We start from the raw sequence: 26,519 nt of genomic DNA, 5'->3' as shown, positions 1-26,519 counted from the left end.
CTTCTTGTCACTTTGGGTGAGGGGGGGACAGGACTTCTTGGCGTTGGAGGCGGTTGCAGATGCACTGCAGGGGGGCTCTCTCCTCCTGCCTGTGGTCTTGCAGAACATCTACAAGGCGCCGGAGCGTGTCCGTTTGCTCCCTCATTAGACCAAGCAGCGTTTGAGTCGCCTGCTGGTCTTCCTGCCGCCACCTATCCTCCCGTTCCATGTGTGTGCGATGCTGCTGACACAGGCTCTCCCTCGACTGTCTCTGCTCTGCCGCCTCCGCTCTGGAGCTGGCCATCAGTTCCTGGAACATGTCGTCCCTTGTCTTTTTCTTTCGGCGTCTAATCTGAGCCAGCCTCTGCGAGGGGGATGGCGGGGCAGTCCGTGAAGGAGCCGAAGCTGTGTGATGCGAAAAAGTAGGTGATTTCCTTGAACAAATACATGTTTGCCAACAGTAAACACAGTCTAGTCATTTTCAGTTAAGAAGACCAAACAGGGAACCAAGTCTCAGGAGATCTCGGAACTAGTCCGAGATTTGAATACGCTCTCATTGGCGGCGCGATTGCACTGGATAGCGCTGGCGAGGAGAGACAGCTGCATCCCTCTTGCACAAAGTCCTGGTAAGCCTTACAGTACAGACTGCTTATCAGATAGTGCTTAGCTGTGCTCTCCTGCTGGAGGCAATGTGCAAAGCAGAAAAGATGAGCGTTATGCGGCATCTCCCGCCAGTGAGCGCGAAAGAACCCTGTATGCTTTTCCTCTGAGGCCTGCAACACGTGGCTGTTAAGCGAGGGTCATTCTTATGCAAAGTAAAACTCTGTTAAGCGAGGGTCATTCTTATGCAAAGTAAAACTCTGTTAAGCGAGGGTCATTCTTATGCAAAGTAAAAGTCTACCATGCACAATAGTAACAGTACACTAATTCCACTAATTAGATGCAGCACTTCCACAACGACATCACCCTGAGGCGTGTCAGGCGCACACAGAGAGAGCGGATGTTAATAGAAGCCCTGCACAGACCAGGACCCTACGCTGCCATGCTCATAGGCGATGGTCCCCTCTACCTGAGGATGGCATGGCGCGGAAGAGTGTGCTTCAACGGAGCACCCAATAAAGCACCTCTCCCAAGAAACCTCTTGCTGAGGCTTTTCCAGCTGCTCTCTGAGAGCTTTTTTGAAATATCCCCAGAGGACTTTTGCTCCATTGCTGTTTGTGTAGACCTGCTGTTTGTTTAGTTTCATATTTAAAAATGTTTATATAGTATTTCTATTTTTTATATAAATCCCTGTTTCTTAAAAAATAAATGTTTCCCTGTTTGTAGCACTTACCGCCTGATCCTTCCCTGATTCCGAGTCCTGGTTAATGGGCGGGACGGTTGGTAGGGGATCTCTGTGAGGGTGATGAAGAGATCCTGGCTGTCAGGGAAAGCGGGAGTGGGTTCGATGTCGCCTGCGCCGTCCTCTAAAGACCCTTCCTCATCTTCCCCATCGGCGAACAGGGAGGGGGAACTGTCAAGGTACACTATTCCGTCCTCGGAGTCCACCGTCACTGGTGGGGCACTGGTGGCAGACCCACCTAGAATGGCATGCAGTGCCTCGTAGAAGCGGCATGTCTGGGGCTGGGCTCCGGAGCGTCCGTTTGCCGCTCTGACTTTTTGATACCCTTGTCTTAGGTCCTTCACTTTCACGCGGCACTGCATCGCATCCCGGCTGTATCCTTTGTCTTTCATGGCTTTAGAGACCTTCTCGAAGGTCTTCGCGTTCCGCTTGTTGGAGCGCAGCTCCGAGAGCACAGACTCCTCGCCCCACACAGCGATCAGATCCTGGACTTCCCGGTCACTCCATGCTGGGGACCTCTTTCTATTCTGGGATTGACGGACTCCTCTGCTGGAGAGCTCTGCATCGTTGCAGGTGCTGCGGAGCTCGCCCCGATGTGCAACCAGAACGTCAGATTCAAACCGCCCAGACAGGAAAATGAATTCAAATTTTCGCGGGTCATTTCCTGTGTGGCTGGCCAGAGAATCCAAGCTCGGACTGCTGTCCAGAGCGTCAACAGAGTGGTGCACTGTGGGATAGCTCCCGGAGCTGCTAAGTTCGATTAGCATCCACACCAAGCCTAATTCGAGCTAGCAAGTGCGAATTTAGCGTTACTCCACCTGCCGGGGTGGAGTACCAAATTCGAACTAAAGAGCCCTCTAGTTCGAATTAAATGGCTTCCTGGTGTGGACGGTTGAGCGGTTAGTTCGAATTAACGCTGATAAATTCGAATTAAAGTCCTAGTGTAGACCAGGCCTTAGGAAGGAACAATCAGTTGCACACATACAAAATGGGAAATGACTGCCTTGGAAGAAGTACTGTGGAAAGGGATCTGGGGGTCATAGTGGACCACAAGCTAAATATGAATCAACAGTGTAACACTGTTGCATAAAAAGCAAACATCCTTCTGGGATGTATTAGCAGGAGTGTTTTAAGCAAGACTCTGTGCTGATTAGGCTTCAACTGGAGTATCATATTCAGTTCTGGGTGCCACATATCAGGAAGGCTGAGGACAAATTGGAGAAAGTCCAGAGAAGAGCAACAAAAATGATGAAAGGTCTAGAAAAATGACCTCTGAGGGAAGATTGAAAAAATTGGGTTTGTTTAGTGTGGAAAAGAGAAGACTGAGAGAGGACATGATAACAGTTTTCAAGTACATAAAAGGTTGTTACAAGGAGGGAGAAAAATTGTTTTTTCTTAACATCTGAGGATAGGACAAGAAGCAGTGGGTTTAAACTGCAGCAAGGGAGGCTTAGATTGGATATGAGGAAAAAATTCCTCACTCTCAGGGTGCTTAAAATTCTGGAATAAATTGCCTAGGGGGGTTGTGGAATATCCATCATTGAAGATTTTTAAGAGCAGGTTAGACAAACACCTCTCAGGGATGGTCATGATAATACTTAGTTCTGCCACGAGTGCAGGGGACTGGACTAGATGACCTCTCGAGGTCCCTTCCAGTCCAATGATTCTAATTACTTCACTGGGCAGGGCATTGGGGACAGGGGCGGCTCTACAAAGTAGGCTGCCCCAAGCAGCCCGGAGCGCTGCGCCGCCCTTCCCCAGTCCCGCGGCGGGTCCCCTCTTCCCGCGGCTCCGGCATCCTGGGGAGGGCGGCATTTGGCCCCGGTGGAGCTCCCGCCGGCATGCCTGCGGCAGGTCCACCGGAGCCCGGAACGAGCGGACCTGCCGCAGTCATGCCTGCGGGAGCTCAACCGGAGCCGCGGGAAGACGGGACCCGCCGCAGGCATGACTGCGGCAGGTCCGCTCGTCCCGGGCTCCGGTGGACCTGCCACAGGCATGCCGGCGGGAGCTCCACCGGGGCCAAATGCCGCCCTCCCCAGGACGCCGCCCCAAGCGGGCGCTTGGCCCGCTGGTGCCTAGAGCCGCCCCTGATTGGGGAAGGAGGTGTGGCCCTGTAGGGGCTGCTCTCCCCTTACATGGCTATCTGTGCTGCTCGTAGCTTGTGCAAGGAAGTAAAGGGTGCATTGCCCATGCACCCACAGTGGCTGATGGCTGACCCCTTGTTGCTTAGGGCATATCTCTGTACAGGCCAAACCAGATGCCTTAAGCTGAACATCCTTAAACTTTATGAGTGGCCAAAGGATTCATGATCTCCAACTGAGAGGTCAAATTTTACAGCTCAGCCCCATCTTACTTCTGACATGATAAGTGTATGGGACTCGCTGCAACAAAAGCTTTCCAGTTGTAGCCCTTTTAATTTGAGGCTTATAATAAATAGACCATACAAGGCTTTTGGATACAAAGCTTAACACGGATTCATAGATTCAAGGATTTTAAGCTAAGTAGAGTAAAGGGCATCGGGAGGATGATTTCGTTAATGATATCGATCTTATTAAGAGTAGCAGCAAAAGCCACATGGCAATACACTGCTCTCTCAGAATGTGCGGCTGCTTCTTTTTGGCATACATTAGTATTAACTTAGTACTCCTTATGCTGGAGACATTCACTTGTGTAACTGCTCTACATAGCACAGGATAAGAAGATTGTATTGTTGTTATAAGGGCTTTGGCAGAGCTCTGTATGTTAGGCTATCCCTTCTGGGGTCATCAAGCCTTCCATAAACCTGCTAATTAGTGATATCCATGTGCAGAGTCCAGTGTTTTTGCCAATGGGTCTAAAAGTTACAGGCCATGTTTATTCAAGCAGCTGTGTTTCATATCTAAAGGGACAGAAGCAGGGGGGAGGGACCTAGCATTTCTGTGCACTGCCAGACAAACTGATGGCATAGTTGTGTCCATGAGAGTCACTGGCTGTTTCAAGCTCTTTGTTTAAAGTGACCTTAAAGACTTGGCCATGTTCTAATGTATGCATACTTTGAACCATTGTAGATTAAGGGCAACTGATTCTGGGCTGTGTTGCAGCCTCCTTGCACCACCCTTGTAATGTAAAGGGGCCAGAAAGCAGTTAGAGCTTCCCTAGTGCACACTCCTCTGATAATTTCCTGGACAGTGTAGTAATAACATGAAAGCCTGAGGCAGTCTACATGCTTGCAGCCATGGGCATTGAAAAATGCCAGAGGAGTGGTTAGGGTGAGAGTGCATGTGGCTAGAATCCACTACCAGACTGCCCTTTTAAGATCATTGCAACTCAGGCATATGATAGAGCAACCTCTGAGCTGCTCTAGCTTACACTATGGGCCAAACTGGCCCTTGGCAGCCCCATAATCCTAGAGGTGCAAAGGTGGCATAATGTTACTTTTCTCCCTACCTCCAGTCTCTGCCCTGAGCTGTCTCTCCTGAGAGATGCAGTGGCCCAGGAGCATGCTAATATTATGTTCAAAGACAATGCAGGTGCTCTGCACCTCAGAAAATCAGGCCAATTTTATTTATGTGCCTAAATGTGGCTTTAGAAACCTAACTTTAGGCTTAAGGCACATTAGACCTTTAAGCATTCTGAAAACTTGCATGAGCGTGATGGTACGGTAGATTTTCACCTCTACAGCCTTGTGCCTGAGGCTGGGAGAAATTACATTTCCATGAATTTGGTGAGTCAAGCTTAGTCCTGAGTGGACGTTTGCCAGAATCTCAGTCAAGCACTGTGTTTGGCTGGCACTGACCGCCATCAGCCTTCCCTCTGGAGAAATTTAGGACTAAAAGAGCGAAAGGGGTGTTGCAATGCAGGGTGGGTCCTGGACGTGGTTTGGAACTGCAATAACAGAGGCAGCGCAGATCAAAATGTCCACATGGAGTCTGATCAAAACACTGGAAAGACTCCACCTTTCTTCTCGCCCTGGTAGATCTTTAAAGGAAACTCTGCTCTCCTGTATGCAAGCATAAATTCAAAGTGTCTTCACTGATTTACACTAGTGCAACTGAGGGCAGAATTCAGCCCCTAAAGCTGAATTTGTGATGGCACTCAATTTCCACTGGAACAGACTGATGTTTCCAGCACAGTGTTTTTTACTTCCCAGTAATAGCGACTGGACAGAGAAAACCGATGGTGGGGGAATATCCCATTACCATTGCGAGAAGCAGAAGCAGTAAATGCCAGTGCCATTGGTCTGGATGGAGGCCCAACCATGGGTGGCGAGTTCTATGGGCCCATGGTGCCTGGGCCCAGCTCCAGAACTGTCTGAGGCTGGGTCTCTCCCTCGGCCCCACCTTCTGCCCTGGGCGCCCCTGCCCTGCGTGTCCCCTGAGCCATTTAAAATGGCTCAGGGCCCCCACTCACCACCGGCAGTGCAGTGGAGCTGAGCGGCTTCCTGCCTGCTCACTCCATGTGGCAGCCGGCCCCTCCCTGCAGCCCCTGGGTGGGGTGGGTCAGCAGGGGAGGCTCCAGGCCCCAGCACGCCAAGCGTGTGCTTAGGGCGGCATACCGCGGGGGGCACTCTGCCGGTCACCAGGAGGGCAGCAGGCGGCTCCGGTGGACCTCCCGCAGACGTGCCTGTGGAGGGTCCGACGGTCCCACGGCTCCGGTGCAGCATCCGCAGGCACGTCTGCGGAAGGTCCACCGGAGCCGCGGGACTGGTGACCGGCAAAGCGCCCCCTGTGGCGTGCCGCCGTGCTTGGGGTGGTGAAATGGCTAGAGCCGCCCCTGTGGGTCGGTGTCCTGCCCAAAGTGCCCCTGCAGCCAATGGGGGTAGCAGCACATGGAGACTCCTGTCCCTCCCTGCTTAGGAGCCCCAGGTAAGCGCCACCCCCCCACTCCCTCCCAGAGCCTACACCCCTCCTTAAGCCCTCAAACTCCCTCCCAGAGCCTGCACCCCCTCCCTCCACCCCCCTCTGGCCTCCAAACTCCTTCCCAGAACTTCCATCCCCTCCCTCCTCGCCCCCTCCCATCCCCCAAACTCCCTCCCAGAGCCTGCACCCCCCCTCCCACCCCCAAACTCCCTCCCAGAGCCTGCAACCCGACCCTGAGCCTTCACCCAAACTCAGTCCCAGAGCTTGTACCCCTCATCCTCTCCTGCAGCCCCAGCCCCTGTCCCAGCCCGGAGCCTGCACACAGCACCCAAACTCTGTCCCAGAGCCTACACCCCCACCCCATTCCCACACACCCCCTCCTGTACCCCCAGAACCTGCACCCAGGACCCAAACTCCATCCCAGAGCCTGCACCCCAGATCCCCTCCTGCACCCAAACTCCTTCCCAGAGCCCAACCTCTCACCTATCCTGCACTCCAATCCCCTGCCCCAGCCTGGGGCCTGCAACCCAGACCTCTCCCGCAACTCCCTCCCAGAGCCTTAGGCAGGTGGAGGGCGGAGTTTGGGGGCGGGGAGGGGGTTCTGGGCACCACCAAAATTTCTGCAAACCTGCCACCCCTGGGCCCAGCCAGACTAAGTCCAAGCTCCCATGGTAAGTTTGTAACAGAGGTAGGAATTGAATGCAGCTCTGTTGAGTTCCAAGGCTCTAACTACCAGAAGCCTAAGCCAAGTTCACTGCTGCACTCACTAGACCAAGCCTGTCCGGTCCCTTTTTTAGTCTTTTGATAAAACATTGTAAAGACTGTCTGAGCAACACACTGGTGTATTTGCAACTTTACAGAACAGCTGACTCAGTGGATGTAGGACAAAACTCTCTCAACATTATGACAGATTTATGTTACCAATCTGCCTGGGACTTCAGATGATCAGTCTGAAGCTGCAGGATCTTTAGGGAAGGAGATGAAGGAGCACACCAAGTGACTAAGTTTAAGGCTTTATTAATCAAATAACAGCAGTGAGTTCTGGGTGCTCCCCACGTCACTCAGTGGAAGGAAGAAAGCGTTAGTGCCCAAGCCCTAATCCACTTTCATACTCACACATGCACAACCCAAGGCTGGCCAAGCCTGGGTGTAACATAAGAAGAAGTGGGGAGAAGGGAAGACAGGAGTTATGTCCTGTGCACAGGCCAGCTAGGGTTCACTGTTGATCTCCGACTTGCTTCAGCTTTCAGGAGGGCTTTAAGCCCTGGGTTCTTCCGGAGGCATTTTCATCCAGGGATCCTCATCTCCCGTGCTCTCGGTACCAATTTGAACCACCCTTCTGTGACGCTTTTAGGTTCCCCAAAACACACTGGCTTCAGGGTTGCGAGGCTGTTGTTTATCAGCTCACTGGTCTTTGCAATCTTTTTTGTTTGCAACCCCCTTCAGATCTGTCTGGGTCAGTTCTCCTTTCCCACAGGCTTTTGGCTGTTTGGCAGCAGGGAGCTTGTTTGTGTGTGTTGGCCTTAAGCAGCAGTTTCATTCCTTATCTTTGAGCCTAGCTGAATCACTGAGTTAACCCGTTCCTTTCTCCCTCCCTCCTCCTTTGGCCTCTTGCAACCTGCAAAGGAATCTTTCACTCCACACTCACACCTGCAACCCTTCCCAAGATCCTTTCCCCTGCATATATAAGCGTTAGCAATATACAACACAGGTGCTTACCCAGGGAATCCCATTGTGGGGTGGTAGTGGGGGGGGAGTTTTATCATGAAAACATTACTTAGCTCATAGAAATGAGAAAAGCCCTTTGCACACAAAGTCCCCCTCCCAGAATCCTGTGACCATGGCGAGGCATCTGAACAACATGATGGCCCATGAATGTGTGGTGACATTTTGTCATTGCAAACAGCTGCAGTGCTGTTAAATTCACCATAAACCAGTGGTGGGCAAACTGCGGCCTATGGGCCGCATGTGGCCCGTCAGGGTAATCCGTCGATGGGCTGCCAGACAGTTTGTTTACATTTGCACGGCCGCCCACAGTTCCCAGGGGCTACAGTTCACTGTTCCCAGCCAATGGGAGCTGCAGGAAGTGGCATGGCCACAGGGATAGACACAGCATAATGACTCCACTGCCATAGATGCAGCATAATGACTCGATGCAACATTTTCATATCTTGCCACAACCAGTCACAATAGGGTGATGCCTGAAATAAAGTGGTGAAATAGATGCTTCCCACAAGTACCTTCCACAGCATCCCTCAATTATACACCCCTATACCAGCCACCATTCTGCACCCCTGTACTAGCACCATGATCCCACTGGGATGCACCCCAATACCTCCCAATGTTATACATCCCCAAACACCAATGCCCATCCACCATTGTACACCACAGTACCATCCACCAGTATACACCCTCTACTACCCACCATCATACATCCCCAGTACCACTCACTCCTTCCACTATTAGACGCCCTGTACTACCCATACTTTCCTTCATTATACTTCCCACATACCACCAATGCTCTCCCATTATACATCCCAGTAACACCTACACACTGCCAACATTATACTCCCCAGCACTAGCAACCCCCTCCCACCAGTAGAAACCCCAACCCACCTGCACTCTCCCCATATTGTACACCCCACAGCCTCTGAAAGTAGGACAAGATGTAATAGTCTTAATTTTCAGCAAGGGAGATTTAGGTTAGAAATTAGGAAAAAAACATTCTAACAAGAAGGGTAGTTAACTCTGGGACATGCTTCCAATGGAGGTTGTAGAATCCCTATCACTGGAGGCTTTTAAGAACAGATTGGACAAACACCTGTCAGGGATGGTCTAGGTTTACTTGGTACTGTACAGGGAGCTGGACTTTATGACTTCTCAAGGTCCCTTGCAGCCCTGGCTAGCTAAATAGATACACAGGTAGTGAGACAGACAAATATTCAGTATCTCAGTACACTTCCTACTCTTAATCACAGTGGTGAAATGATTAGTTAAAGGAACAGCTTCACCAGCACAATTCCTCTGTCCAGGGTGAAATTCACCACCTATTTTGAGGACATAGGTGAAACAAAGCTCTGCTAATACACCTTGAAAGAGGGGCTATTATATATATCTAAATTAGTGTTTCTTCTGCAGGTTCTAGAAAAGGGATTTCATTGGTGCCACCTGTCTATTACAACACACTGATACTTTGCAGGTGTCTGTCACTCCCTGTATCTGATTGTCCTCATTTCGTTGCATTTGCTGCAGACAGCTACTGAAACGTGACTTTCGAATCTAGCTGGATTTTGAGCACTCCGAGCTAATCCCATGTGCGTCACACACCAATTAGCGCCACCTCTCCAAAAAAAATGCAGCCACACAGTGCAGGAAAGAAAGGGTTAAATTCAACAGCTTGCAGCCACACTGGAGAGTTACATCATGTTGCTGTGGAAACTAACTTCCTGAAGCCACAGTGATGTATAGTAAAGCTCTGGGTCAGCGGGTAATAAATTCTCTTTTAAAAGTGCTTTTTCCACCCATCTGCTGATGTAAACATCATTAAAAGAAATGACGGTGGAGAGATGGATTTCTTTTTATATCAATTTTCAGACAAAAGAAATATTTTTTTTTTAAAGAAAAGTTGTTGAAAATCAGAGCGCGCTATAAATAAAAAAAGCGGGTGATGGAAAGGAAAATTTCCACTGGTGACTGGTTTACAGTCTACAGTGATTTAATGGTAAATTACAGTTCCCTCTGGGAAGCTGTGACAGAGCCGGGGACTTGCTCAGTGAGAGAAGGTAATAGCTTACCCTTCAGGATTAGAAAAGCCCCTGCTCCTGGAGGGTGAAGGCCTTCTAGCTGGCAATAGGCAGATACTATTTGTTCCATCTGCTGCCTCCCCGTCCCTTCCTTTGTTCTGTAACTGGGTCTGGCTGTACCTTTATTCTGAGTCTGCCTGGCCTCCTGTCTGAAGCACAGTTTTTCGCTCCCCTCCTGGGAAGAAACAGCAAGGAGCCGCTGTTCACACTGAGGACAAACAGGGCCATGGGGCGGGATTCACTTTTGACCTGACTGCTGAGGCTGGGGAAGCTGCAGCAGGGATACATGTAGCTCCATTTCTCTAAACACTGGCTCCACACACAATGGGGCTTGGCTCTGAGGCATCCCGGTTTGTGTTGGTTATGCTGTAGTTCCACAACATGCTTCCAACACCTTTTGGTCCTGCCTAGGGAGACAAGAACCAGCCATGTGGGAGCACAGCTGGGGCACTGCAGTGCTATGACACAGTCCCCTGGCATAGAATCACAGACTTTAAGGTCAGAAGGGACCATTATGATTGTCTAGTCTGACCTCCTGCACAACGCAGGCCACAGAATCTCACCCACCCACTCCTGTATCAAACTCCTAACCTATGTCTGAGCTATTGAAGTCCAAATCGTGGTTTAAAGACTTCAAGGTACAGAGAATCCTCCAGCAAGAGACCCTTGCCCCATGCTGCAGAGGAAGGCAAAAACCCCCCAGGGCCTCTGACAATCTGCTCTGGAGGAAAATTCCTTCCCGACCCCAACTATGGTGATCAGCTAAACCCTGAGCATGTGGGCAAGACTCACAGCCAGACACCCAGGAAAGAATTCTCTGTAGTAGCTCATATCTCTCCCCATCTAACATCCCATCACGGGCCACTGGACATATTTACTGCTAATAGTCAAAGATCAATGAATTCCCAAAATTAGGCTACCCCATCATACCATCCCCACCAAACTTATCAAGCTCAGTCTTGAATCCAGATATGTCTTTTGCCACCACTGCTCCCCTTGGAAGGCTGTTCCAGAACTTCACTCTTATGATGGTTAGAAACCTTCGTTTAATTTCAAGTCTAAACTTCCTGATGGCCAGTTTATATCCATTTGTTCTCGAGTCCATATTGGTACTGAGCTTAAATAATTCCTCTCCCTCCCTGGTATTTATCCCTCTGATATATTTATAGAGAGCAATCATATCTCCCCATAGCCTTCCTTTGGTTAGGCTAAACAAGCCAAGCTCTTTGAGTCTCCTTTTATAAGACAGGTTTTCCATTCCTCGGATCATCCTAGTAGCCCATCTCTGTACCTGTTCGTTTGAATTCATCCTTCTTAAACATGGGAGACCAGAACTGCACACAGTATTCCAGATGAGGTCTCACCAGTGCCTTGTATAACGGTACTAACACCTCCTTATCTCTACTGGAAATACCTCACCTGATCCATCCCAGGACTATATCACATTGGCGGCTCATAGTCATCCTGTGATCAACCAATATTCCGAGGTCCTTTCTTCCTCTGTTACTTTCAACTGACGCGTCCCCAAAAATTCTTGTTATTAATGCCTAAATGCATGACCTTGCACTTTTCACTATTAAATTTCATCCTATTACCATTACTCCAGTTTACAAAGTCATCCAGATCTTCCTGTATAATATTCCAGTCCTTCTCTGTATTGGCAATACCTCCCAGCTTTGTGTCATCCGCAAACTTTATTAGTACATTCCCACTTTTTGTGCCAAGGTCAGTAATAAAAAGATTAAATAAGATTGATCCCCAAACTGATCCCTGAGGAAGTCCACTAGTAACCTCCTTCCAGCCTGACAGTTCACCTTTCAGTACGACCCGTTGTAGTCTCCCCTTTAACCAGTTCCTTATCCACCTTTCAATTTTCATATTGATCCCCAGCTTTTCCAATTTTGCTAATAATTCCCCATATGGAACCATATCAAATGCCTTACTGAAATCAAGGTAAATTAGATCCACTGCATTTCCTTTGTCTACAAGATCTGTTACCTTCTCAAAGAAGGAAATCAGGTTGGGTTGGCACGATCTACCTTTTGTAAAACCATGTTGTATTTTGTCTCAATTACCATTGACCTCAATGTCCTTAACTACTTTCTCCTTCAAATTTTTTTCCAAGACCTTGCATATTAACAGGCCTGTAGTTACCTGGATCACATTTTTTTCCCTTTCTTAAAAATAGGAACTATGTTAGCAATTCTCCAGTCATATGGTACAATCCCTGAGTTTACAGATTCATTAAAAATTCTTGCTAATGGCCTTGCAATTTCATGTGCCTTTAATATTCTTGGATTAAGATTATCTGTGTCTCCCGATTTAGTCCCATTAAGCTGTTCGAGTTTGGCTTCTGTTTCGTATGTGGTAATATCTACCTCCATATCCTCATTCCCATTTGTCATCCTACCATTATCCCTAAGCTCCTCATTAGCCTCATTAAAGACTGAGGCAAAGTATTTGTTTAGATATTGGGCCATGCCTAAATTATCCTTAACCTCCACTCCATCCTCAGTGTTTAGCGGTCCCACTTCTTCTTTCTTTGTTTTTTTCTTATTTATATGGCTATAGAACCTTTTACTATTGGTTTTAAGTCCCTTTGCAAGGTTCAACTCTACATGTCTTTTGGCCTTTCTCACTTTATCCCTACATGTTCTGACCTCAATAAGGTAGCTTTCCTTGATGATCCCTCCCATCTTCCACTCCTTGTAAGCTTTCTGCTTTTTCTTAATCACTTCTCTGAGATGCTTGCTCATCCAGCTTGGTCTACAACTCCTGCCTATGAATTTTTCCCCCTTTCTTGGGATGTAGGCTTCTGATAGTTTCTACAACTTTGACTTGAAGTAATTCCAGGCCTCCTCCGCCTTTAGATCCACAAGTTCTTCAGTCCAATCCACTTCCCTACCTAATTTCCTTAATTTTTTAAAGTTAGCTCTTTTGAAATCAAAAGTCCTAGTCACAGATCTATTTTTGTTTATCCTTCCATTTAGTTTGAACTGAATTAGCTCATGATCGCTTGAACCAAGAGTGTCCCCTACAACCATTTCTTCTATGAAGTCCTCACTACTCACCAAAACCAAATCTAAAATGGCATCCCCTCTTGTTGGTTCAGCAACTACTTGGTGAAGGAATCCATCAGCTATCTGAGCCCTATTATTATTACTAGCACTTGTCCTCCAGTCTATATCTGGGAAGTTAATGTCTCCCATGATCACACAATTCCCATTAGCATTTATTTCATTAAAAACATTAAAAAGGTCTCTATCCATACCCAAATCAGATCCCAGTGATCTGTAGCACACTCCAAGCACTATCCCAGGGGAGGGTCTAATAGCTTTCTTCCCCAATGTGATTTTTGCCCAGACAGACTCTGTCTTATCCATTCCATCACTTCTTCTTTCTTTAGAGTCTACCTCATCATTGATATACAATGCTACTCGACCACCTTTGCCTTTATTTCTGTCTTTCCTAAACAGCGCATACCTTTCAATACCAATACTCCAGTCGTGACTACTGTTCCACCATGTTTCTGTTATCCCTATAATATCTGTTTTCACTTCCTGCACCAGTAACTCTAGTTCCTCCATTTTGTTACCTAGGGTCCTCGCATTAGTGTACAAACATCTTAATTTTTGCTATTTGGCTTCACTGACATTCCTTACCCGATTAGGCACAGACATTCTACCCCCAGTATCACCTATTAGACTGGTATCTACACTACCCTTCCTCCTTATGTCCATTCTCCTACCCACGGCTGTATCCTTTCTTACTTTGTTTTCTTCCCTCTCAATGTTAAAATCCGGCGTGGAGATTACCTAGACATCTCCCAACCATCTGCCCCCCCCCATTACTAGTTTAAAGCTCTCTTAATCAGTTGTGCCAGCCTCCATCCTAGAAGTCTATTTCCCTCCCTACTCAGGTGAAGTCCATCTCGAGAGAACAGTCTTCTGTCCATGAATGCCTCCCAGTGGCCATACATCCCAAAGCCCTCCTTATAGCACCACTGCCTGAGCCATCTGTTGATCGCCATAATCTTGTCGCACCTTTGTTGCCCTTCTCTAGGAACAGGCAGAATCCCACTGAAGATCACCTGAGCCTCGATTTCCGTAAGTGTCTTCCCCAGTCTGGCATAGTCTCCCTTGATACGTTCCAGCGAGAATCTAGCCATATCATTCATTCCCACATAAAGGACAATCAACGGATTCTTTCCAACTCCCATTAGGATCCTCTTCAGCCTCAGGTCCACATGCCGTATCTTAGCACCCGGCAGACAGCACACCCTTGTGTTCTCTGGATCAGCTCTGGTTACAGGCCTGTCTATTCTTCTCAGTAAGGAGACCCCAATCCTGGTGACGGTGTGATTCTCTGGTCTATCCCCTGTTCCCTCTGGCCGCAAGTCCTCTCGATTCCTTGTAATCCTCTGCAACCCATCCCGTATCCTCCTAGGGCTCATATTTGGTGTTGTCTCTATTGACTCTTCCCCTCTTCCTATAGGACTAGCTGCTCTTCTCTTCCTCCTTGTCCTCTCACCTTCAGTGACCCCTGCTGTGCCCTTTCTTCATTTTCCAACTCCAAAAACCTGTTCTTGAGCTCTATTTCTCCTTCACTAGCCTGTCTTTTCCTCTGCTTGGTTCTCTTAGTCACATGCTTCCACTGTCCACTTTCCTCACCCAGCAGTCTCCCCTCAGAGTTTTTTGGTCTTGCTTCCATCTGCAAGTCTGAGCTTTTCCCTTCAGCCTCCTTGTGTCTTTGCTCCATCAACTACTCAACCCCCCTTCTAAACTCAGCTAGAGTTTCCACCTGCATTTCCAATCCTTGGATCTTTTCTTCCATCAGCTCTATCAGGTGGCACTTCATGCAGACAAAACTCTTTTCAGGTACCCCCTCCAGGATCATGTACATGCCGCAGCTTCCACATCCAGTCATCCTCATTGTGTCTTCCACTGCTTGGGTCACTACCACTGCTGCCTCTGTATCTGTCATAGCCTTCCCACCTAAATCCTATTAGTCCAGGAAACACAAACCAAACCAAAACACCACCACCCACAGAAAAACAAACCCCCAGTGAGCACCAAAACAATGTCAGAACTCCACACACTCCCTTCACTAGCCTGTCTGTTCCTCTGCTTGGTTCTCCTAGTCTTCCTCCCAAACGCCTCCAACAGAACTCCCACTCAAACTCCCCTGTTTACAGCTCTGTTTGCTGGCTCCTGTGCCGCTGCCTGACTGGATGGTTACCTTTATAGGACCCCTAGTCAGAGAAGCCCTGCCCCCTAATCAGGGCTCAGCTTCTCTCCCAGCACACTGCCCCTACTAGTCTCTACACATACAAATACATGCTGGATGTGGCAGGGCGTATGGGCCCATTCTATGCACAGGGTTTCTCTGCAGTGCTGCATACTTGCCAGTCTATAAGGGGAGAAGGTGGAAAGCAACAGAGAAGGGGAGTCCGGGCAGCATGCAAACATCTCCCCCTGCTGAGGACCCCAAGATCATTTTGTTTTGCAGAATCTTATCCTTGAATTCTTTGAGCAGCTTTGTGGTTTTTAATAACTAAGTCATCTTGATGATTTGGATACCTCATTCCCATTCAGCTTTAATGGGGACTGGGGCTCAGACCTGCAAAGGTATTTTAAATACCTTTGAGGTTCTGGGTCTGGGTATCCAAGTCCATTAGTCAGCTTTGAAAAACTCAGCCTAAATCTCAGATTTCCTGTGCTTCAGGCCATTGCAAGTAGGGTGGTGAAATGTAAAGGTCCTGGGAACAGCATCTCCTGCTGCATTGGCCAGCAGGGTGACACAGGCATCGTAAAGGTTACTTCCCTACGTGGCTGTGATGGGACAGTGCCTACATACGACCAGCATGACTCTCTGTGACAGGAACGTGGGAGCTGTGTGCAGGTGGGTCAGCCAATGTAGAGTGCTGGGGAGGGACTTCGGTTTCAGTGTCTGATGTTGGGGGGTCTGTCCACACCAGAATCTCTTCCCTGCCTCTCAGTGATCCATCCGTCACCCTCCCACACTTCCCCCCTTGTCCTGTAGGGTCTGGAAAGAGGGAGCAGGGATCTATTTATTCTGTAAGCAAAGCACTGAGCTACTCCCAGCCAGGCGCGAGTGAGCTATCGGGAGTGCACAAAAGGTGTCATTGTGATTTATGGAGTAATTAATAAACAATTAAGGTGCTTTGGAGCATGGTTATACATTTTATTTTGGCCGTCCGCTCCGTACAGCTCCAACATCCCCATAAACTAGGGTCCAGAGTAGGCCATGCTGGGAAAGATGAAGCCTTCAGACCACAGAGTGACGGCAGCCTCATGGCTTTAATTCTGTGGAGTCTCTCTGATGTCATCCAGAGTGTCTCTGTGTAGCTTTGCGCTGATGCTGCAAGTTTCCTATTACGACAGTGTGCTTGGGGAGTGCTAGGAGCAGGGAGCTGTTGGTCAGAATGGAAGGGCTGAGGAGTGTGTACTCCTATTACGTGATTAACTAATGGTGTTCAATATGTGGAGTGAATGCTCTTGAAACAGAGTGTCTAAGCCCTAGCTTGCATTGGGTATTGTGTTGACAGGCACTATGAAATTCCTCCTTCATGCTTCTTACCAGTGCTCAGCTCCACGACCCGTGGAATTCAGTCCTTAGCTGCAGCACCAGGTCTTTACAAATGTGTTTTAACCGTGACATATAACAGTTCTCTCAGCTCAGTCCACTACCCTGATCCAGCTCTCACAGTTCACCCCATGATCCCACGTGGCCTGGAACAGCCTATGGTAGTCCAATTATTTGTCTCTTTTGAGCCTCCAGTAGGCCCGTCATATGCCTCTTTTGAGTAGAGACTCTCAATCATCATCAACACTAAGTGGGTTTTATACTAATGCCTAGAGATTGGGAGGGAACCAGACATTCTATTTCATGGGGAAGTCCATGTGTTTGAATTTTTGTTCCAAATTGGAATGGAGCGAAAACAAAAATTTCAAAACTTCCCACAAAAGGAAATTGTGAAAAAAAAATCAAGTTGATCGAAATGTTGCATTTCAATTAAATGAAAATGTTTTGTTTCAGTTTCATCCTTTACAAGGTTTCAAAACTAAAATTGAAAAGTTCCATTCTGAAAAAGTCAAAATGTGTTTCAACAGTATTGAAACTCTTCCTGTCATTCTTTTTAAAATGGAAATTCATCCAAATTGACACACTTCAGCAAAATGTTCACTTTGAAAATTCCTAATCAGCTGTGCTAATGGCCACTGAGATATTTATATTAATGTCTACTAACATTATTTCATTTGTGTCTTAAACTATACCTGAGGCCACCTCTCTGGCTGCTAGTGCATTAACTCCTCATTTGGGGTGAAACTCCCATTGACTGCAGTGGTGCAAGATGAGACCCCAGTTCATGAACTGACTGCCATCCCTGTCTTCTCTGTTTTCCTTTCTTCCCTTCTCCCCTCAGTGACTGCAGGTTAGTGAGCAGGACCAGGTTGAAGACAAACGTGTAGTTGTATGGGAAACTACTTGGCAAATGAAGAAGAAGAAAGACACTTGCAAGGAATCTGGGTAAGTCTGCGAATGATTTGTTAACTGGGAAAGGAGCTAAAATCCTAACAAATATGATCCAAAACTTGAACCAGCTCCAGTCCTGGGTGTGGCTGCAGAAGCACCATGCTCTACTGTCTAGGTGGGCAGCAAGCAGCTGAAGGAATGGCGCTCTGAAGCTAGGCACCGTCCCTCTCTGTCACTGACCCATCTGGCTGCTTGGATTTCCCCTTGTTTGATTTGAGCTCCTCTGTCATTATATAACTGCTAAAGCCTGGAGTCAAGTATCAGTGGGGCAGCCATGTTAGTCTGGATCTGTAAAAAGCAACAAAGAGTCCTTTGGCACCTTATAGACTAACAGACGTATTGGAGCATGAGCTTTCGTGGGTGAATACCCATTTTGTCAGGCGCTTGACGAGCCTGGAGTAAATCAAGGAGAAAAAGCCATCAGATTTCACAATGCCAGAATGGCAAAGATGGGAAATTTCACATTGTGTCATAGATTAATAGAAACAATAGAAAGTTTGAGGCTCACTGGCCAGGCTTAAGAATAAAAATAGTAGGCTGCAGTGCACGATGGAAAGAATCATCCTCCTCACAAAGGCCAGCATGGAATCTAGGGTTCACCCCAAATACCTGCAGTTAACCTCAAAATATTGGCATCTACTCAGGCTATTTGCATACATAAAATGCTACGGCGGCACAGTAGTAGCGCTTCAGTGTAGCCACTCACTACAGCAATGGGAGGGGTTCTCCCATTTGTCATAGTTAATTCACCTCCCTGAGACATGGGAGCTACATTGATGGAAGAATTCTTCCATTGCCCTTGTGCTGTCTACACCAGGGGTTAGGCTGGCTAAGCTATGTTGCTTAGGGGGTGTGGATTTTTCACCCTCTCCCCCCTCCCCCAGACCGAGCAACATAGCTGGGTCAACCTAACTTTTGAGTGTAGACCTTGCTCCAGGGATCCCAAACTGCCTCCATTCCTGATAGTCTGGCCTCTTTACAAGAGCCACCTTCACACTGTTTTCAACACTGTCACGCATCAATGTAGATCCTTTTAAAGACATAGGTCCTGGCCAACTTTCTCATGTCTAAAAAACAGACCCTCCCAGCCCATCTCTTCCCCCAAAGCTCCACCTCTGCCCTGTCCCTTCCTTTGAGGCCCTGCCCCCTTCTTACTCCTCTCCCCTTTCCACCCTCCATCGCTCACTGCTGTCCCCCGCCAACTCCAGTGTGAGCAGTCCCAAGGGACTTGCAAACCCCAGCTCCAGCAGGCCGCCTGGGAGTGCAGGTCAGAAGAGCACTGTGGCCACATGGGAGCAGCCAGGCAGCCCCACTGGTGAGCTAGGACGCTGCCCTCCTGCACGGCAGCCCCCCGCTTCCCTCTGCACTGCCAGGCCAGCAGCCTCCTTCCCCATCTGCTTGAGACCTCCCCACTCCGGAGCTGCCTGAGAGCATGGCTGGAGGAAGTACCAGCTGGAGGGGTAGGTCGCGTCCCTTCCCTCTCAGGGAACATTCCATGCCCGCTAGGAGCTTCTTACCCCGCTCACCATGAGCCCCCACATTCTGTCCTCCGCTGCAGCCCTGCAAATCATGCTCCAAAAAGGGTCTGTCCTCAGCCCAAGCCGGTGCAGGCATGCTGCTATGGTAGCTGCCACTTCAGGGACAGGCAACAGGCTGCCACTCCCCCCAATCCTCGGTAAGCAGACTTTTAGTGTCCACTCAGTACATCTGACTGGACACTGCCAGATCCCCTTTTTAACCAGACTTTCCGGTTGAAGACCAGACACCTAGCAACCCTAGCCCTAATTCCGGAAAGTCCCACTTAAACACATTGTCAATTGACTTCAAAGAGACTCAAGCATGCGCTTAAGCACTCTCCTGGACAGGGATTCTTTCCTGAATTGAGGGTTATGGGGAGGTTAATTTCCTTTACAGCCAGAATTATTGGGTGAGGGTCTCTGGTCTGGGTTACACGGGAAATCAGACTAGATGATCATAATGGCTCCAGGTGCACTTTAACCTTCTCTTCAATAACTAAATAGATCAAGCTCATTATGTTTTAGGGCAGAAATACTCAGACCTCAGTGATTCAGGAGCCAAATTAGCAATCAACATTACCCAAAAGAGCCCCAGAAGTGTGAATCCATTGGTTTATTTATTATATTTTTTCTTGGTTATTCTGACCAAGTATTATTATTTTTCAACTACAGTTGGTTAATAACAGAGAAAAAACATCCTGGTTGGTTAATAACTTAGACTGGGAGTGGCTGGCTCATTACAAAAGCAGCTTTGCCTCTCCTGGAATTGACACCTCCTCATCTATTATTGGGAGTGGACTACATCCACCCTGATCGAATTGGTGCTGTCGACACCAGTTCTCCACTTGTGAGGTAACTCCCTTCTCTTCATGTGTCATTATATAATGCCTGCATCTGTAATTTTCACTCCATGCATCTGAAGAAGTGGGTTTTTACCCTCAAAATCTTATGCCCAAATAAATCTGTTAGTCTTTAAGGTGCCACCAGACTCCTTGTTGTTTTTGTGGGTACAGACTAACATGGCTACCCCTGATACTTAACTTAGACTGGTTAATAATTAAATGACACAATGTTTTAATATCATGTGTTGCAAAGAGCTGCAGGAGACCCATTTAAGAGCCAATTGTGGCTCCCGAGCCTCAGTCCTGAGTATCACTGGTTAGGGTATGTCTACACTGCAATCGGAGGTGTAACTGAAGCATGTATAGACACTAGGGATGTAAATAGGGTTTAAAAATAGTAACTGTTTAACCCATTAAAATTCAATCAGTTAAACAGTTAACCGTTAAGTAGTTCACATCGGTGGGGAAGTACAGGTGCAGGAGATGCTGCATCACCCAGGACTTTGCTGCTGCTGCCCTGCATGCGGCAGTCTGGCTGCTGGCCCTGTGCCTGAGTCCCAGCTGCTGGCCCTGCACCCAGGACTCCACTGCCACCTGCGCTCAGCATCCTGGCTGCCAGCCCCGTGCCCAGGGTCTTGGCTGCTAGCCACACACACAAGACTCCACTGCCGGCCAGGGGGCAGGGCCAGCAGTCAGGATCCTGGGCGCAGGGTGGCAGCAGAGCTGGCAGTGGAGTTCTGGGCATGGGACTGGCAGCTGGGATCCCGGGTATATCTACATGTGCTGCAGTCAGCCTCATACCTCTTATTGCAATGTAGACATTCCCTTGGAATTGGGCAGGTTTTCTAGCCCTCGGATCAGTCTCATTGCTCTTCTGCGAACCCGCTCCAATTTTTCAACAACCTTTTTAAAGTGTGGCCACTAAAATGGGACACGATATTCCAGTAATGGCCTCACCAGTACTGTACAGCACCTCTCTACTCCTACTACATAGTCCCCTGTTTATACATTCAAGGATCACATCAGCCCTTAGCCACAGCATCACCCTAGAATCTGATGTTCAACTGGTTACCTATCATGACCCCTAAATTCTTGTTGGAATCACAGCTTTCTAGGATGTGTAGTCATCCATCCTCCACGAATGGCCTGTATTCTTTGTTCCCAGAGGTATAACTTTACCTTTGGCTGTTCTAAAATGTATGCTGTTTGAATGAGACCGGCTCACCAAGACATCCGGATCACTCTCTATAAGTGACTTGTCTACATGATAATTTACCATTCCACTGATATTTGTGTCATCTGTGATCTTTACTGGCAATGACTTTATAGTTTCTTCCAGATCGTTGATAAAAGTATCAGATAGCATCTACTGAGAATAGATTTTTTTGTGAACTGTGTGACAGACATTTGTTCTGTCTCCTGTGTTGCTTTTGGAACCAGTAATTTAAGGCCTGTCTGACTTCAGTGGAATTTTCACTTGAGTAAGGATTTCAGGTCTAGGCTCTTGCATGACCTTTGTTTATTTCTTTCTTTGCTCACTGAGCACCTTCATAGATGTGCATGGGGAAACTGTTTTTGCTGAGATCCTACCTAAACAATAATTACAAGGAATGGAATGATCTTCCTGTCAAAGTGGATATTAAGGGCCATATCACACCACTGATTTTTAAGCAGAACTCCTCATTGAAATCAGCACACAATTCTATTTAAATATTGATATCGCCCCAAAAAGGATGTTGAGAATCTGAGGTATGTTCCTCATCGGATTATGTTCCTCATTGGATTGTAGTGTTTGTGGGAGGTTAAATGTTGTACCTAAATTCACAGCTGTGCCCCTTTAATTTAAAAGCAACTTTACGTTTATTGCTAGGGCTGAAAGCACCTACCAACACAGATTTAACATCAGCCTCAAGGCTTAAGATACAGCTGTTATAGTTTTCTTTTTTCCTTTAATTTTTTCTCCTTTACACTAATGCAATGCTTATTTAGGAGCCACAGCCATCTGTGGCTGGCACTGCTGAATTTGCTGTTGCTTTCTTCTCCTAGCCTGATGAGACTCATGGTGCACAGAGAATTCCCCAGGACAGCAGAGACTTTCTTTGATTGTCGTTTTGATTCTCTCCTAAAGAGATTATTCACAGTCTTCTTTCTGCCCCCAGCCCCTCCAAAATGGGTCTCAGCAGAAGAGGCTTAGGTGTTGTTCTGCCCATGGCTCCTTAGGCAGTTCTATGATAAGCCTTGGATAAAGAGTTGACCAGACAGATTCTCCTTCTGCAGGATTCAGAGGCCTTTTTTACCCTTTCCCCATGTTCCCCTTTGTGATTTTCCTGTAGTGTTTTGTCTCTAGACTGGATCTCTATCCTTTCCCCATAAACTCTCCTCCATGTGAGTCATAGCTCCTTTCACCATAGCACCCTATACTCTCCACCCTGTGGACTTGCAGCTTCATGGCAAGAACTGTATCTCTTTCCCCAGAGGAAGGTTGGCTCCAGCTGCCTTTCCATCTTATTCTCTTACACTGAATTCTAGGGCCAGGTCCTCAGCTGGTGTATGCGCTGCATTATGCTTTATACCAACTCAGGCTTTGGCACACAATTTTTGATCCTGGAACCTTTCATTTCCAAGGCATGGCCAAATCACCCAGAGTATGAGTATCAAACTCACCAGGAGCCAGGGAACATTCTTGACTCCCAGTATCATATCTACTGACTTCACTCTACCTTCCAAATTTGAAGACAGCCAAGACAATCCATCTGCCTCCCGCTGCATATCCAGTACCTCCTGCCACTGACAGAAAACACAGTCACCTTTGAGAAAATCTATAGTGCTGGGTTTAAGAAACCATGTAAAGGTCCTGGCTGTGAATTAGCACTTGGTCTGATGAAGGCACATATGAGCTTTGCAATACAGTTTTGCAGCTGTCAGCATGATTAATGAACATTGTATTTTATTTCCTGCTTTATCAAATACTAATTATGTGTATGATAACTCTAAGAATCATGGTTGCTCTTGGTTCATTTGTTTTTTTCTCCCTGGAGACATAACGGGATTGTTTCCCCCTCATTCCTGAAATTCTGTTTTAATTGCTTCTCTTCCACTTTCACGTGTGGTTTCATATTCTGCGTGGGTCAATGTATTGATCCCTCACTTTGATAAGGTCAGCAGAGACCAGGTGTGACATTTAGAAGAGATTGCTCCTCCCCAAGTGGGCTTACTCATCAAGAGTCATCCAGAGGATGGAGTGAGAAAGAGGGGGAATATAAAACTATTACATATGCTTATTTAGGCCCCCCCTTAAGACAATTTGGCTAGAAAACTCACTTGAGATTCATATGTACCTGATGAACAAATTAAGGGATCTGCACAGCAAGTCAGCATAATAAAAACAATTCGATTGAACCTAAAAACTTGTGAACAGTGCAACAGCCACTGTTATTCCCATCTACCACTAGATGGCGAACTTTATGTACACTAGGTGTATACACACAGGGAAAGAGACTGGATTTTACATCTCACTCATCAGAGTGCACACACAATGGAAATGTGAAAGGGGTCAGAGCGGATCCTCAGCTGTGCTCTGACCCCTTTGCACTGCTCAGGTGAAACAAAGGGGCTGTTAAACCACTGGAACTGTCCACGTGGGGATTCATTGGTTTGTGCAGAGTGAGCACAGCCAATTCCTTCCAGCCCCTGGTGTCGGGAACAATATTAGAGAGCTGATTGTGAGAAAAGGGGTGTTCCCAGAGTGTTGTGCTCTGACGCTCCTGGAGCACAGCCATTCTGGAGCCTGCTCTAAGCTATTCTGGTATGTTTGCCACCTCACCAGTTTTTCCCAGGATCATCTGTTTTATTTATTTAATTTTTTCTCTGTGGGAGCTGTCCTGGGAAGTCTGTCAGGGTGCTCAGTGCATGCTGCCAGCTGTCTGGCTTGATGGACTCAGGATCATCCTGATGTCCCATTTTTTTGTACATCAGCAGTGGCAACCCTAAGAGCTGGGGCCAATGCAGAACCAGTCCCATGGTCAATACACTCCCAAAGGCTTTTTTTTTTTTGGCTCCCCACACTGCTGATTGTTCACAGCTGAGGGATGAGCCCATACAATTCTCGGGACATTCCAGGCAATGGCAGAGCAATTAAATTAGACTCTCTGATTTGAGTCTCTTTCAAAGCTCTTATTGGTGTCCAAACTCTGCTCCTATGGAAGTTACTGATAAAACTCCCATGGGATTTGATGGGAGCAGTAAAGCCAAAGCTGGGTGCTTTTCAAAATACTACTCTAACTAGAGTTTTGCCCAGTCTAGTTTTAAAGCTCTCAAGAGTTGGAACCGCTGTTCTTGGGAGACTTTGCTACAGTCCGAGGGCTGGATTCTGATCTCAGCTACACCAGGCCAATGCAGAGTAACTGCAATGAAGTTATTCCAGAATTGCCCCTGTGTGTCTGAGATCAGAATCTGGTGCAAAGTCTCCATCTGAGCTGGGCCAGAATCACACACAGCAAACCAGTTTGAAATAAGATTTTAAACTGGATCAGGTGACCTGAATATAATGATGATTTGCCTGACCAGAAGGGACAGGCCAAAACAATATTTAAACAGGTTTGGAGGCTTGGAGACTAGAGTCTCAGGCCAAGCAGATAACAGGGGATGCAAAAGTGCTTTAAGACATGTTTAGACACTCCCAATTGTGTGGCCATCTGGGTTTGGTCCTTGTTGTAAGTTAGAGCAGTCTCAGGGCTGCTCCAATTTACAGGGATCTGGCTGCCCACAGACCCATGGGGCTGTTCTGACATTTAGGGATGGCAAGGGTGCATGGATGCTCTGGAGACACAACTTCTACTCTGGCCATGGCCCCTGCACCAGGAACTGCAATGTGGAGTAGCATAGAAACTATTGCGTGTATATACCTAAGAATTCCCCCCAAGCAGTAGATCCTCAAGGAGCTGCATTTGCCAGGTTTCCAGCCACTTTCCATTGCCAGCTAGAGTCTCCTAATATAAGAACAGCCACACTGGGTCAGACCAATGGTTCATCTAGCCCAGTGTCCTGTCCCTGATAGTGGCCAGTGCCAGATGCTTCGGAGAGATTGAATAGAACAGGGCAATTATTGAGTGATCCATCCCCCGTTTCCCAGTCCAAGCTTCTGGCAAGCAGATATTTAAGGACATCTAGAGCATGTGGCTGTGTCTCTGACCACTTAGCTAATAGCCATCAATGGACCTATCCTCCATGAACTTGGCTAACTCTTTTTTGAACCCAGTTATTCTTTTGGCCTTCACAACATCCTCTGGCAATGAGTTCCTCAGATTCATTGTGCATTGTGTGAAAAAGTACTTCCTGGTAGTTGTGTTAAGTGAAGGTGTAAATAATACTTCCCTATTTACTTTCTCCACACCTTTCATGATTTTATAGACCTTTATCACGTCCTCCCCCATAGTCATCTCTTTTCCAAGATGAACAGTGCAGGTCTTTTTAATCTCTCCTCAGATGGAAACTGTTCCGTACCCCTAATCATTTTTATTGTCCTCTGTACTTTTACCAATTCTACTATATCCTTTTTGAGATGGGCTGACCACAACTGCACACAGTATTCAAGGTCTAAATCTGGTCTAAATTCCTCTCTTTTGTAAGCTGCTTTCACTGACCTCACCCTAAATAGTTTCTCTCTCTAGGTGTTTGCATCCTTCCAACTCTTCCCGTCAAACACTTAGTCATTACTTAGCTAAGCAACTAGATACAAATTTAGCTCTTTTGATCTTTCTCCATAAATCAATACCTCCTGCCCTTTAATCTTTTTAGTTGTTCTTCTCTGAACTCTCTCCAGTTTTGTACCATCTCTCCGGTAGCGTGCTGTGCTGTCTAGTAGAAAACACACTGAGCCTGATTCTCCACTGCCATATACCCGATGTGGTATTTCACACCTGTGCAAGGTGGGTGTATAGGGTGACCAGACGTCCCGATTTTATCGGGACTGTCCCGATATTTGCTTGTTTGTCCCGCGTCCCGGCTTTTTTTTTTTTTGCCCCCCACCCCCCCCACCCCGCGTCCCGATATTTCATGTTTGTCATCTGGTCACCCTATGGGTGTATAACACTACAGTCTTCATACCCCCTTTGCATACATAAGGTGTGAGGCAAAGGAGATTTACACCCAATATTTCAGTTGGTGTTGCCAACTGTACAAACAAACTATTGGTTCCCTGCTCCGTGGTATGTCTACATTGCAATTAAACACCTATGACTGGCCCATGGGGTTTGGGCTAGGGGTTGTTTAACTACAGGGTAGACATTCAGGCGTGGGCTGGCACCCAGGCTTTATTACCCTGTGAGGTGGGAGGGTCTCAGAGTTCAGGCTGCATCCCAAATATCTACACTGCAATTAAACAGCCCTTTAGCACAAACCCGAGTCAGCTGGGGCCAGCTGAGGGCTTTTAATTGCAGCGTAGACATACCCTGTGAGGGCTTTGCACATGCAGTTCAGTAATAGTTTGGCCTTTGTTGGAGCTGTATTGCATTGCTAACTCTGGTCAACCTGCGGTCCTCTGTCAATCACCCCTAAATGTCTCCCTGCGTCAGTGCTTCCCAGGTTTCTCCTGCTGACTATGGGTGTTTTTAATTATTTCCCCAAATCCCATTTTTCCAAGG

The sequence above is a fragment of the Mauremys reevesii genome, linkage group 9 (assembly GCF_016161935.1).
Source record: "Mauremys reevesii isolate NIE-2019 linkage group 9, ASM1616193v1, whole genome shotgun sequence".
Taxonomy (NCBI): domain Eukaryota; kingdom Metazoa; phylum Chordata; order Testudines; family Geoemydidae; genus Mauremys; species Mauremys reevesii.
This window is presented reverse-complemented; position numbering follows the sequence as displayed.